The sequence below is a fragment of the Saccopteryx bilineata genome, chromosome 5 (assembly GCF_036850765.1).
Source record: "Saccopteryx bilineata isolate mSacBil1 chromosome 5, mSacBil1_pri_phased_curated, whole genome shotgun sequence".
NCBI classification, from domain to species: Eukaryota; Metazoa; Chordata; class Mammalia; order Chiroptera; family Emballonuridae; genus Saccopteryx; species Saccopteryx bilineata.
In genome coordinates, this window is record NC_089494.1 from 38,658,287 (window position 1) to 38,673,208 (window position 14,922).

The 14,922-nt window shown below is 41.7% G+C and overlaps 1 protein-coding gene and 1 non-coding gene across 14 annotated transcripts in view; one reads left to right on the plus strand and one right to left on the minus strand.

The window, feature by feature from the left end:
* ANKRD44 (ankyrin repeat domain 44) overlaps positions 1-14,922 on the plus strand; it is a 354,643-nt gene that overhangs the window by 85,628 nt on the left and 254,093 nt on the right. The window contains exon 1 of one of the 13 annotated variants that reach the window (XM_066233610.1): positions 7,714-7,847. The exons of the other annotated variants lie outside the window; for them this stretch is intronic. The gene's annotated coding sequence lies outside the window, so the exon portion shown is untranslated. Of the gene's footprint in view, positions 1-7,713; positions 7,848-14,922 lie in introns of those variants that run through there. 13 annotated transcript variants of the gene reach the window in all.
* Positions 13,059-13,134, minus strand: TRNAT-AGU (transfer RNA threonine (anticodon AGU)). Its single transcript has one exon. It is a non-coding gene; the product is annotated as a tRNA-Thr (tRNA).

Below are 14,922 nucleotides of genomic sequence, written 5' to 3' on the forward strand. Positions count from 1 at the left end.
TTTATTTATTTATTTATTTATTATTATTATTTTTTTCATTTTTCCAAAGCTGGAAATGGGGAGGCAGTCAGACAGACTCCCGCATGCGCCTGACCGGGATCCACCTGGCATGCCCACCAGGGGGCGATGCTTTGCCCCTCTTGGGCATTGCTCTGTTGCGCCCAGAGCCATTCTAGCTCCTGAGGCAGAGGCCACAGAGCCATCCCCAGCGCCCAGGCCATCTTTGCTCCAATGGAGCCTTTGCTGCAGGAGGAGAAGAGAGAGACAGAGAGGAAGGAGAGGGGGAGGGGTGGAGAAGCAAATGGGCGCCTCTCCTGTGTGCCCTGGCTGGGAATCGAACCCAGGACTCCTGCACGCCGGGCCGATGCCCTACCGCTGAGCCAACTGGCCAGGGCTTAAAGATTTTATTTATTGATTTTAGAGAGAGGAGAGAGAGAGAGAGAAGGGGGGGTGAAGGAGCAGGAAGTATCAACTCGTAGTAATTGCTTCTCATATGTGCCTTGACCATGCGAGCCTGGGGTTTCAAATCTGCGACCCCAGCATTCCAAGTCATGCTTTATCCACCGAGCCACCACAGGTCAGGTGGGGATGTTCTTAATGGATAATTTAGGCTCAGCTCAATTTAGCGTCAAGAAGCATGGCTGCTGACAGTGACTTAGGTAAAGGCATATAGGTCTCTGTTTGTTAAATTTGGGTTCATTTTCTTTCTCCTCTTCATGGCAGAGATAATAATGCTCTATTTTATCAAATCTTATATTCTTTCCTTTCTGGGCTTATTTTCCAGCCTTCCTTGCGTGGACACAGGTGACTAAGTTCTGGCCCATGGGATGTGGCCACTTTCTCTCCTTATCCCTGTAGAACTTCCCAAGTGATCCTTTACTTTGCCTCTCCTGGTTTGTTGACTGTAAGTACAGCATCCAGAAGAGGTCCTGGGAAATGATGGAGCCACTGGAGAAAGAAGCCTAAGGGACCCTGAATGCCGACATGGAGCCCAACCCTCTTCTGATTTGTACTGCACTTTAACATAAGAAAGAAATAAACTCTTCTTCTGTCATATTACCAAGATTTAGGGGCTGTTTTTGCATAGTGGTTAGCTTTCCTAATAACTATACTCTTTCCTGCTCCCTCTCTCTTGTTACTTCTCATGTCATAAAAATACCACTTAATGTTACTTCTCTATGTGAAGTAATCTGGTGACCTGCACTTGTCAAAAGCTAGAATATGCCCCTATATTAGCAGTCCCTATAATACAATTAGTTATATACCTTTCTAGCTCAAATGATTTTTCTTTTCAAAATCTTCCTTGGAAAGGATGAGTAGTTGGATCTGTCTTTAGCTGCTTTTTGAAATGACTTGGACCAGGTCATGGAATAAAGAATTCTGGTTACAATCCAAGAAGAAAAGTTTTCCTGAATGCTGAGTTCATAGTAGCTTTATTCCCTACACAGTTCAAATAGGCATCCCTAAGGCAGAGGAAGATAAAGGACAGTCAATCCTTTTATTTAATTTTGGCAAGACTGCAGGTTATGGTGCTCTGGGGAAATGCAGCCACAGATGTATCAATGTTGTGAAAAATTGTTGGCAGTCTAACCTAAGTCATAAACCTAAACACAGACAGCGCATTCTTGAAAAAAGCTTGTGTTGCCTGTATTTGACCCCAACATCCCACCTTCCAAGATGATCCTTCCATCTTTACTTATGAAATGCAAGTTCCGTTTGTATATTTTAATCAGTATTTGCTTACTAGATTATCTGGGTGTGTTGTGATTTTCAGCACGTTAGACAGTTTTATGATTAGCTCAGCAACCACTATATTACATTTGCTGCCGAGTTATGGATAAGCGTAAAGAGGTTTCTTTTTTCTGATTCTACAGTGATATTTGAGAGGCAGCATAGCAAAGCGAATGAGAACATGGACTCTGGAGCCCTGCTACCTGAGTTCTAATCCAGGTTTAGCACTTTTTTTTTTTAATTGTGTGACCTTGGTGTACCATACTTCACTTCACTGCACTTTGTTAGCCTGACCTGTGGTGGCGCAGTGGATAAAGCGTCGACCTGGAAATGCTGAGGTCGCCGGTTCAAAACCCTGGGCTTGCCTGGTCAAGGCACATATGGGAGTTGATGCTTCCAGCTCCTCCCCCCTGTCTCTCTCTCCTCTCTGCCTCTCTCTCTCCTCTCTAAAATGAATAAATAAATAAATAAAAATTAAAAATTAAAAGGAACAATAATTGTACCCACTTCACAGAGCCACTGTGAGAACGAAAGGGTTAATTTATATGTGGACATTAGGTGTGTGCCTGGTACAGTATAAGTGCTTTATAAATATCATCTATCAGTATTACTAAATGCAAAGCTGTTTGTTTTCATGTATTTTAATTACATGGTAATCGAAAGGAGAAATTAGTTATCATTTAATTCATTAGGTCTTTAAAATGCCTCTGTGTTTTAAAGGGACTTAATTAGCTAGAGTTATTCCCTCATTTGGGGAATTTCTATTTTATTTTTACATATAGCTGGACTGGAAAGTATGAAAGATTATATACTAAAATGTTAATAGCATCGTCTCTGGGAGGTTTGAATAGGGATGATCTTTTTTTATTATTTATTAGAGAGAGGGGTGGGAGAGAAAAATAGGAAGAGATGAGAACCATCAACTCAAAATTGCTTCACTTTAGCTGTTCATTGATTGCTTCTCACATGTGCCTTGACCAGGAGGCTCAAGCTCAGCCAGTAAGCCTTTGCTCAAGCCAGTGTCCTTGGACTCAAGTCAGCAAGCTTGGGCTCAAGCCAGTGAGGTTGGGCTTCAAACCAGGGATCTTGGGATCATGTCCATGAGACCATGCTCAAGCCAGTTGCCTTGGGGTTTTTTTGTTTGTTTGTTTGTTTTTTGTATTTTTCTGAAGCTGGAAACGGGGAGAGACAGTCAGACAGACTCCCGCATGCGCCCGACCGGGATCAACCCGGCACGCCCACCAGGGGCGATGCTCTGCCCCTCCGGGGCATCGCTCTACCACGACCAGAGCCACTCTAGCGCTTGGGGCAGAGGCCAAGGAGCCATCCCCAGCGCCCGGGCCATCTTTGCTCCAATGGAGCCTTGGCTGTGGGAGGGGAAGAGAGAAACAGAGAGGAAAGGGGGGGGTGGAGAAGCAAATGGGTGCTTCTCCTATATGCCCTGGCCGGGAATTGAACCCGGGTCCCCTGCACGCCAGGCCGACGCTCTACCACTGAGCCAACTGGCCAGGGCCTGCCTTAGGGTTTTGAACCAGGGACCTCAGCATCTGGGTCAGTGCCCTACCACTGCACCACCACCAGTCAGGCAGGGATGATCTTAATTCATTTAAAATTTTCTTTGCATTTTCTAACTCTCTACACATGAGCCTATATTACTTGTAGAATTTTGTTTAATAGAGTAAGGAGCTTAACTAATATCTTTGACATTTCCAAAGAGAATGTTATTTGTGCTGTTTTACATGTGAATATATGTTTCACATATCATATGAAGTTTCACATCAAGTGAATGCTTTTTGCATTAACTTTTTGTGGCCCTCCCATCCCGTTTTTCTTCATTCAAATGAAAGTGTTGGTAAGATCAGTGACACACATGGCCCATTACAGAAATTTCTAGAACATAGATGCACATCTCATGTAACTTCTCTTCAAGTAGCTTTTATTCTTTTGTTTGTTTGCCTACTATGTGTGATAATTCTGGGAATAGGCTGGATTTGTGCCAGACACCCTGACTTAGCTATATGATCCAATAGTTGTAGAACATGGACCTAATACTGTGGGGATGCTTCCTGCTTTTACCTTGAAAAACATGCTCATTATCTGGGGCCCCTGGAACATGGTGATACATCTGTGACTGAAATGTGAGGGTGGTTATTCAGAACTTTAACAGCCTACCTGATATCACTCAATGCCTATGAAGAGTTGGACCAGGTCAAAAAGAAATCTTTGGGTGAGAAAGTATAGAATTTGCAATGTGGCCTTCAGTAATATTTCTGGTTGTCAAAAGGGAGAGCTGGAAACTCAAGTAAACAGTGACCATCTATTACTAAAAACTTTCTGTGTGCCATCACTTGACCCATCTGATCCCTAGTGTTCACCTCAACTCTGTGACACAGGGGAAGTATGAAAGTAACAATAATTATCACAATAGGAACCAACAACTAGCACTTTTTTTGAACACTTACCTTCTGCCAGCCAGTGAGCTAAGTAAGCTCTTTTCATGATTATCATGTCGACCTGGTCAAATGTCCAAGAGGATATGCTATCATGCTCCTCACTGTGTGAGTGAGGACACTGAGGCTCTGAGAGGTACCTCGATAGAGCTCAGATTTGACTGCAGGTCTGTCTGACTCCACAGTCATGCTGGTTCAACATGACGTTTTATGTGAATCATTCTAAACTCAAGTCTTTTTTATTACTTGTTTTAGGTGTTTAGTACCTGAACATCTTAACTTTTTATCTGGAGATGTAAGTTTCTTTTAATCTCTTTTGTTCTTTCTAGTAAGGCATACATTTCTGTACAGTTTTATAAGGATTTTTTAATGTACATTATCTATCTGTTTGGTTTGCACAACCAATGGGCCAGTCACAACAGGCATCATCCCAGCTTTTCCTCAGGAAAATGGAGCCCTGAGAAGTGGACTTACCCCAACATGTGACAAGTAAATGCCAGCAACTGGGCTGGGGTGATGTCTTTGGACTCCTGGTCCAGTTCTTGTTCAACTGTGCTGGGTTTTTTTTTTTTCCCGTTTTGTGACACACACACACACACACACACACAGAGAGAGAGAGAGAGAGAGAGAGAGAGAGATAGGGACAGACAAACAGGAAGGGAGATTGACAAGAAGCATCCGTTCATCGTTGAGGCACCTTAGTTGCTCATCAGTTGCTTTCTCATATGTGCCTTGACCGGGGGATACAGCAGAACGAGTAACCCCTTGCTCGAGCCAGCGAACTTGGGTTCAAGCTGGTGAGCTTTTGCTCAAACCAGATGAGCCCGCGCTCAATCTGGCGACCTCGGGGTCTTGAACCTGGGTCCTCGGCATCCCAGTCCGACGCTCTATCCACTGTGCCACTGCCTGGTTAGGCTCTGCTGTGTTTTTGACACATCTTTCTCACAGGTTGTCCATCTTTTTCTTCTTGCCCCAGAGGATTACTTTTTATTAAAAACAAAAACATTTTCTTGGTTATTTTTAATAATTTAGCAGGATTGGGACATACACATGGGGCCAGGCAGAGCATTCAGAGAAAGGACCAGGCCTTCCAGGCGTTTTCACACCTTACGTTGTGTGTATCAGGAGGTGTTCCCTAAACCCTGGGTGGATCCACTGTGCTTGTCCCCTTCCAGAACCTCAGAAAGGGGCCAGCGGTGCAACGTGACACCCCATACTTGAGGAGCTTGGCTCAGTTCCAGCTCCTCGCACTGTGTCTGCAGTGCCATGTACAGCTGTCCCTGAAAGCATAGCTTCAGACCACCCGTCAGTAAATGATTTGTTTTTTTTGAAGAAGTTGCCCTGAAGCCATTTCTTTATATGAAAGCTTTTAGTTCATCCCTGCGCTAGAAATTCAATTTACCACTGAATGAAGTTTTTAAAAGGAGACTGTTATTATTTTATTTAAAGTGAAGTATTAGAGGACAGGGTTTGGTGGAAGCAATAAAAGAAAACCATTAATATAAATTGAGAATTAGGCCGCTGCTTTCCGGTGAAGATGGCAGGAGGGGTGTTTCCCTCTCACAGGATGATGGAGTGGCCGTAACAGCAGCAAGCTGCCCGGCACAAAGGCAGCAGGAGACTGTGGTAGAGCTGGTCTCTGGTCGCTCTCAGGGAACTGGGTCCAAATTGTGGTCCCTCTTTGGAATCAGATTTTGGCATCTATAATTTTGTAAGGAGGAAAGGAGCTATGAAAGAAGGTAATAGAGAAGAAAGAATCTGAGATGTGGGCTCTCACCCCAGCTATGGGACTAATTATTTACCTGACTTTAGAAATGTCACTTAACAGCTCTGGGCCTTGGCTTCCTTACCTGTAGAATGAGGTCGTTGGACCAGAGCAGGCGTATCTGACCCTCACTATGCATCAAATTGGTGACTTTCTAAAAAATACAGATGGCTGGGCCCCATCTGTAGAAATTCTGATTTAGTTGTTGTGGGGCGTGACCCCATATCAGTATTTTTAAAGGCTCTCCAGGGGATTCAGATGTGTAGCTCGGTTAGATAGACTCTAAAATTTCCTCTCTCTCTGACAGTCTATTTAAAAATATTCATAGTTGGTCTCTTACCAAGGGATTTATGAACTACACAGCAGCTTGTAAATGGGTTTACTGTAATGAAGGACACTGATCATTTTTGTCTTGGGAAAACAGAAAAATTATTGAAGAGTTATTGAAGCTATGCCATTGGTTTGTAAGATAATTCTTCAGGGGAAGCCATAAAAGTTTTCTTTTATTAGATATTGAAGATGGCAGAAAGTTAGATAGTTTTAATACAGCCAGAAAGGAGGAATTGTTAGTTTTTAGGTAAATGAAAGTGTTTTTCCTGAGAAGTTTATGCTGGGAGACGTTCTTCATAGTCCTACAAGAGAATGTTTGGGTTGCAAACTATTTTTTAAAATTAATTTTAATTTATTGTGTTAACATGAGTTCAAGTGTCCGACTCAATATAACTCCCTCACCCTTGTCCCTCATGCAGACTATTTTTTTTTTTTCATCTTTTCTGAAGCTGGAAACAGGGAGAGACAGTCAGACAGACTCCCGCATGCGCCCGACCGGGATCCACCCGGCACACCCACCAGGGGCGACGCTCTGCCCACCAGGGGGCGATGCTCTGCCCATCCTGGGCGTCGCCATATTGCGACCAGAGCCACTCTAGCGCCTGGGGCAGAGGCCACAGAGCCATCCCCAGCGCCCGGGCCATCTTTTGCTCCAATGGAGCCTTGGCTGCGGGAGGGGAAGAGAGAGACAGAGAGGAAAGCGCGGCGGAGGGGTGGAGAAGCAAATGGGCGCTTCTCCTATGTGCCCTGGCCGGGAATCGAACCCGGGTCCTCCGCACGCTAGGCCGACGCTCTACTGCTGAGCCAACCGGCCAGGGCCCATGCAGACTATTTTTAAGGTGAGTACAGTAACTTTTTTTTTTTTTTTTTTGAGTACAGTAACTTCTAACCCACACTATCTTCCTAAGACCTATCTGGAGATGTAAGTTTCCGGAGTCCTAAGTCAAACAGAGAAAATCATATTTTTATAAACGCTTTTTATAATTATTAGGCTGTTTTGGGGGTGAAATTTTCAGTCCTTGCTAAAGAAAACTACCCTTCCTTGGGACTCAAATTCCCCTGAACCAGTTTTATTTTTAAATGTAATGCACTGAAAAACAAAAAAAATTAATTATTCTTTTTATTTACTTAATTTCAGATGAGTAACCTTACGAAAATTATGCTGAATTATTTTATAGTTTATGCATGAATGTCATAGGAAAATTTAATATGGATGGCATACATTTGATACCAGAGGTTTCCTCACAAGTACTTTGGTTAAAACCTGGCCCCTCAGGTCCCCAGAGTCTGCCATCATCCAACACTTAAGCGGGTCGCAGTGAATCCAAGTCCAAGGTCACCTCCCTCCCCTTCCCTCTCTCCCTCGCCAGCTTGCACTTAAAGAGCTTTGGCTGTGTAATCCTCTTCTGTGTCTGAAGAATCCAGGCAAGATTCCGACTGTTGTTTCTTCCGAACAGGAAGTCACCAACTCTATTCAGGATAAACTCCACATTTTGTAAAACTTAGAGCCTGGGATCTATAACAATTCTATATGAGGAAAGTGAAGAGTGATTGACCTCACCCTGCATCAGGTAGGAGGAGCAGATAGAATTAGATAAGAGGTGCTTTTAAAACAATGTGGACACTCATTACTAACCCTTAGCTCTTTTTCCTAAAAAGAGAAAGAAAATCGAGTTTGTAATGAAAAATCCTATGAGGCTTTAAAAAAGATGTTGGGTGTTAGATTTTTAAGTACAGAGAAGCATAATGAAGAAAAAAAAATAACCCCAAATTCATCACCTAGGTAATCTTATAAGCATTAGAAACTCTAATGTCTGAAAAGGGCAAAACTATTCCCTAAATATCTACTTTAAATAGGGAACTTTATTTTCTTATTTCTAAAATGAGGCTAAGGGGTAATAACTAATATTTTTGGCTACTTGTTATGTGTCAGTTCCTAACTTCTAATTCTCCAACAACTATTATATTGTAGGTATTATTATTATCCTCACTTTAAAGATTAGAAAAGAGACTAAGTAACTTGCCCAAGGTCATGGTTAATATGCAAGACAGCTGGGATTTGAAGCCAGACAGCTTGGCTTCCAAGGCCCAGATCATAAACCCTTTATGCTGCTTACCACAGAATGCTGGGTCTTAAATTGTGATAAGTTATAACTATTCTTGCTAAGTGACTAGGCTGCTATGACAACAGAAAAGTATCCTAGGTTTTCTTTTTGTTTTTTATAAATAAATTTTTATTAATGTTAATGGGGTGACATCAATAAATCAGGGTACATATATTCAAAGAAAACGAGTCCAGGTTATCTTGTCATTCAATTATGTTGCATACCCATCACCCAAAGTCAGATTGTCCTCCGTCACCCTCCATCTAGTTTTCTTTGTGCCCCTGCACCTCCCCCATCCCCTCTCCCTTCTTCCCCCCCCCCCCAAACCACCACACTCTTGTCCATGTCTTTTAGTCTCGTTTTTATGTCCCACCAATGTATGGAATCATGTAGTTTTTGTTTTTTTCTGATTTACTTATTTCACTCCGTATAATGTTATCAAGATCCCACCATTTTGTTGTAAATGATCCAATGTCATCATTTCTTATGGCTGAGTAGTGTTCCATAGTGTATATGTGCCACATCTTCTATATCCAGTCATCTATTGATGGGCTTTTTAGTTGTTTCCATGTCCTGGCCACTGTGAACAGTGCTGCAATGAACATGGGGCTACATGTGTCTTTATGTATCACTGTTTCTGAGGTTTTGGGGTATATACCCAGTAGAGGGATTGCTGGGTCATAAGGTAGTTCTATTTTCAGCTTTTTGAGGAACCACTATACTTTCTTCCATAATGGTTGTACTACTTTACATTCCCACCAACAGTGAATGAGGGTTCCTTTTTCTCCACAGCCTCTCCAACATTTGCTATTACCTGTCTTGTTGATAATAGCTAATCTAACAGGTGTGAGGTGGTATCTCATTGTAGTTTTGATTTGCATTTCTCTAATAACTAATGAAGATGAGCATCTTTTCATATATCTGTTGGCCATTTGTATTTCTTTCTGGGAGAAGTGTCTGTTCATGTCCTCTTCCCATTTTTAATTGGATTATTTGTTTGTTGTTGAGTTTTATGAGTTCTTTGTATATTTTGGATATTAGCCCTTATCTGAGCTGTTGTTTGAAAATATCATTTCCCATTTAGTTGGCTGTCTGTTTATTTTGTTGTCAGTTTCTCTTGCTGAGCAAAAACTTTTTAGTCTGATGTAGTCCTATTCATTTATCTTTGCCTCCACTTCTCTTGCCTTTGTAGTCAAATTCATAAAATGCTCTTTAAAACCTAGGTCCATGAGTTTAGTACCTATGTCTTCTTCTATGTACTTAATTGTTTCAGGTCTTATATTTAGGTCTTTAATCCATTTTGAATTAATTTTAGTACAAGGGGACAAGCTGTAGTCGAGTTTCATTCTTTTGCATGTGGCTTTCCAGTTTTCCCAGCACCATTTGTTGAAGAGGCTTTCTTTTCTCCATTGTGTGTTGTTGGCCCCTTTATCGAAAATTATTTGACTATATATATGTGGTTTTATTTCTAGACTTTCTATTCTGTTCCATTGGTTTGAATGTCTATTTTTCTGCCAGTACCATGCTGTTTTGATTGTCGTGGCCCTATAATATAGTTTGAAGTCAGGTATTGTAATGCCCCCAGCTTCATTCTTTTTCTTTAGGATTGCTTTGGCTATTTGGGGTTTTTTATAGTTCCATATAAATCTGATGATTTTTTGTTCCATTTCTTTAAAAAATGTCATAGGAATTTTGATGGGAATTACATTAAATTTATAAATTGCTTTGGGTAATATGGCCATTTTGATTATATTTATTCTTCCTATCCAAGAACAAGGAATATTTTTCCAGGACATAATCCTTCTACTTTTTATTCGGGCCTATCTTTGGGGATCATCTCAGAAAAGCTGATTTGATTTTAACAATGATACCTGAAAAATTAGGAAATTTTACATGCTGTGTCAGATTAAAACTATTATGTTTACAAGGGGGAAAATGCCAATTATGGATACAGTTTTTCCTTTCTTTTTTATTTATTTTTTTTCTAAGTATCTTCAAAATGTAATTACAATAAGCCATGGAGAGTCACTTCCATCAGAAGAATGATAATGGTGGTGATGTTTGTCTGATGAAGCCTAGGACTTGATTTGCCTCTAGAATGTGTCCTCAGAGAACAGTTTTAGAAACCAAGATCTTTTTTCTTTTAAGTTGAAATCAGCGCCTGAGAAGCCCATGTTTCATAAATACGGACAGAAAACAGAAAGGTCTTTTTCCCAATGGAAGTATGCCTACCACTTTTTGGGGATTACTTACACATTTGTAGACTCATGTATTTATTCATTGGTGACACTTTTTTCTTTAAAAACATTTTGGCATTTAAAAACTTCTGTTGTATAAGGAATAAGTGAAAGCACAAAACAAGTAGATATAAACATTGGATTTACAAGAATTAAAATCTGAAATTAAGAAATGATAGAGAAGATAGCACTGAGGGTGGGGAGGAGAAATGCATTTCTCCCAAGCCCCTCGCTCCACTGCTTTGTATCCTTAGGGGGTTTTTCCCTGGAGGAGAGGAGAGGTTGAGGCTGGAAGTTATGCTTTTCTCGTTAGCAATGACTTTTGAGTCAAAGGATAACCAAACTGTTATGTTAAAAAAGGTTTCCATATCTAGCAGTTATATTTTACAATAATTCAAATTATGTAAATTTAGGAGAAGAATATGTTCTCCCAAGTGTTGTTTTAAAAGAAAATACCTTTCACCTCACATACTAGATCTCAAATGCAAATGTTCAGTTCTAAGTCTGCCTGTGAGTCCAAGTAACGTGGGCTCCTCAGTGCCCATTTAATAAAGGCTGTTAAATGTTTCAGAGGTGTTTTTTTTTCTTTTTTTTTTTGTTTCAGAGGTTTTAATGTTGATTTATATAATAAGTAAATTTCAAAGGCAAGATTTTTCTGAGACTGATTGCTCTGGGCAAACTAAATACTTTAGCTGGGAGCTGTGCTTGTAATCCATTTTTTTCTTTTTCCCCAGAAATATAATCAGCCTGACTCAGCAATTAATTAAAGCATCCATCTTCTGGCTGCAGAGCCTCCTGGCCAAAGTGCAGGGTATTTGTAATTGAGTATGGCCACCAAACAAATTGCCAGTGTCTACCTATAATAGCTCTCCATACATTTCTTTCCCGAGGGCAGATTCTTTGTCTCAAAATATACATTGGCAGTACTTAGAAGAGTGGAAAAAAGGCAGAGGAATCAGAAAAACCATTAGAGAACCCATTTTCTAGGTAACAAACATGATACCAAGAACATAATAGTAACTAATCTAATTCCTTGTTGAATCTTAACACCATCAGATATAGAATCACATATTTAGGCATCTTAGTGACAGAGATTTATTCTTGGAGAAAATGGAAATACAGTGTCATTCAAATTTAAATATATATTGTAAAGGAGAAGAAATAAAAGCTGCAAGAGAATTAGGCCTGCTATAAAAAAAGGAATATATTGTGACTACCTTTTCCCTACATTAAAAAATATTATATACTTTCATTCTTATGCAAGTTTTCTGGATTGTACACTTTTAATCAATTATTTCTATGTAGGAATATGCTATGAAGACTTGCAGAGTTAGAGTAAACAATCAGGGACAGCGAGGCACCCTAGGGCGAAAGCCCTGAGTGGAGGAGAGTCCAGGGGCCTCTCTGATTCGTTCTGGAAACAATGTGTGTTGGAAACAGCAAAAGAGCAGGATAAGATTCAGTAACAGAAATGTTTAGGCTCTCAGAACAGAGATTAGTAGTCACCATGTCCCTAGTGCTTTACTTTACCCCCTGAGAACTTCTGTCTGCTTCCTTGAGTTATTTGTACTGGCTAATAAATATTTGAGTAAGGCTGGGGACGGGGTTTCAGTCATTTGGTCTGCTGAGTGGGGTTGTTGCCTCCCCTCAGCCCCTCGGAGCATGTCATCTGGTTTCTGATTAGTCCGTTGTCGCCGCAACATTTCTATATGCAATGATGTGGAGAGCACCTTCCCAGCACTTGTGAAAGCGAAGGGATGCCTTCCTGCCAAGGCTTTCACAGCCTTCATTACTTCCTCCCTTCTTCTCTGAGGCATCTTCCTGCCTTAAGAGAGTTGTCTCGCTGGCCTGATTCTAATTTGTTCTGTAGAATGTTATCTTCCCTTAGGAGATGAGATGCGAGCTTCCTTTGTGTCTTTGTGTTTTCTCCTGTTACAATATGAGGGCGAAGAATCCTTTTCCCTGATTTACTCACCATGATCCACGTGGTTAATTATCTCTGGTCTCCCCAGACACCAATTATTGCCCAGAACCATAGTCAGGAGCCCATTTTCTGTCATTGTGTCATAAAATTTTGCTTTTTACACTGGTTTTAAGACAGCCCTCATATCCTTTATGAATTTTTTTTTTCTTCATTTTTCTGAAGCTGGAAACAGGGAGAGACAGTCAGACAGACTCCCGCATGCGCCCGACCGGGATCCACCCGGCACGCCCACCATGGGGCGACGCTCTGCCCACCAGGGGGCGATGCTCTGCCCATCCTGGGCGTCGCCATGTCGCAACCAGAGCCACTCTAGCGCCTGGGGCAGAGGCCACAGAGCCATCCCCAGTGCCCGGGCCATCTTTGCTCCAATGGAGCCTCGGCTGCGGGAGGGGAAGAGAGAGACAGAGAGGAAGGCATGGTGGAGGGGTGGAGAAGCAAATGGGCGCTTCTCCTGTGTGCCCTGGCCGGGAATCGAACCCGGGTCCTCCGCACACTAGGCCGACGCTCTACCGCTGAGCCAACCGGCCAGGGCTCCTTTATGAATTTTTTTATATTTATCAATCTATACTATGCACTTATGCATTAGTCAGGATTTTGTTAGATGTAGTGACTGAAATCCCACTCAAACTAGTATAACCAAAAATGACGTTATATTGTGGAGGTAGATGGTGGTGATGGTTTTACAACAGTGTGGATGTACTTAATGCTGTAGAACTGTACATTTAAAAAAAGTGACTTATGCCTCCCCCTGCCCCCCCCCCTCTGGGAAGTCTAATGGTGCCTCAAGAAACTTATTTTTCTCTCTCTACCTCTTAGATATCCAATATTTAACTTCTCATCATTCCTTATAAAGCTCCAGAGTTCAAGTCTCTTTTAGTATGTGACCGAGAGCTGAGGGAGGCGGGGAGTAGACTAGGGGATGAGTCACAGATAGTTTCATGGAGAAGTTGGTTATTGATCTGTGGTCACTGGCTTGGGAACAGTTAAAGGAAGAGTTCTCCAAGTGAAGTGATCAGCTCCAGCAATGGTGTAAAGATGGGAAAACCGGGGTAAACAGTTTACTTTATCTCTAGACTGCCCTGTACAATGTGTGCAAAGGGAAGGCAGGTAGAACTAAGCTCAAGGAGGATGGCTGGAATAGGGTGTCCTATTTTGTATTTTAGGGAGAACGAGGGAGGGCAAGGTTGGTGGCTCTGCAGACAGAGGCAGCACCCCTTCTCTGGGAATCTGAAGGGAAGGAGTGTTGGAGAACAGTCATCTCAGTAAACGTCTTCATTCCTTCTGTTCACATGTCTCTCTTTTCCTTGTTTTAAATTCAAATGCCTTTTTATCTTTCCACTTACAGAATAGTCTTCCCATCTCTCTGTCATCTTGCAGGACCTCTCCTAAAGTACCTCAAGTAAATAAGTCATCCTGTCTGGTGTCCTGGCCTCAAGAATTATTTTTTCCTGCTGTCTCGTTCTAGTATTTTACCTACGCCTATAACTTTTCTTCTTAATGGCCTTAGCCCTCATGCTATTGACAGTCTTATTCTATTTATCAATAGGAAGCCGAGGGAACATTTTCATCCAAGAGTGAAGGGCTTTGTTGCCGAATATCCATTCCTCTGGGGCCAATGACTCAAATGTTTTCCTGGAAACTGTGGGAATTGTGGATTCGGAGCCAACTGTAGACTTTTTAGATCTGGAAAGGACCTAAAAAACACCCCACAACAAAAAAACTTGCCATCCCGCTGCTCATCTAACAGATGAGAAAAGTGGACCCCACCGTTGTACGAAACTCTTATCTTTTATTACCTGAAAGGATAGAAATCTCCAGGATGCACTCCGAGGACGGCTGAATGAGTTATTCCGAACCAATACTGCTCTGCCTTGAAGTGGAAGATAACTCTTCTGGACTCATCTAGCCGTGTTCCTGTTGCTTCATTTCTCAGGTGTTTTACACAACAAAAGTTTCAAGTGTCTTTCCGACACGGAGTAGAATGTGCTCTTTTTGCTGCCTCCCTCCAGGAGAGTCTGTTATGTCATCCAAGCAAATGATAGTCTTTCTCTAGTAGAGTCACTTGAATTTTGGTGGGCTGTGATGGCACCCACATTTTTTATATTAAAGAACACTGATATATCCCTCCATCATATCCATTCTGGGAGCTGGTTTCAGATTCTTTGAATGAAGACCTGGTGGTGTTTGCACCCTAGCTGACACCTGGGGTCCTTCTTTGCTTCTTTATGGGTTTGGACTGACTAGAAAAAAAAAAAAAAAGGTGAATCAGTGAGGAATAGGAGATAATTGTGATTGTTTAGATAACCTAGTAGTTTGGAAG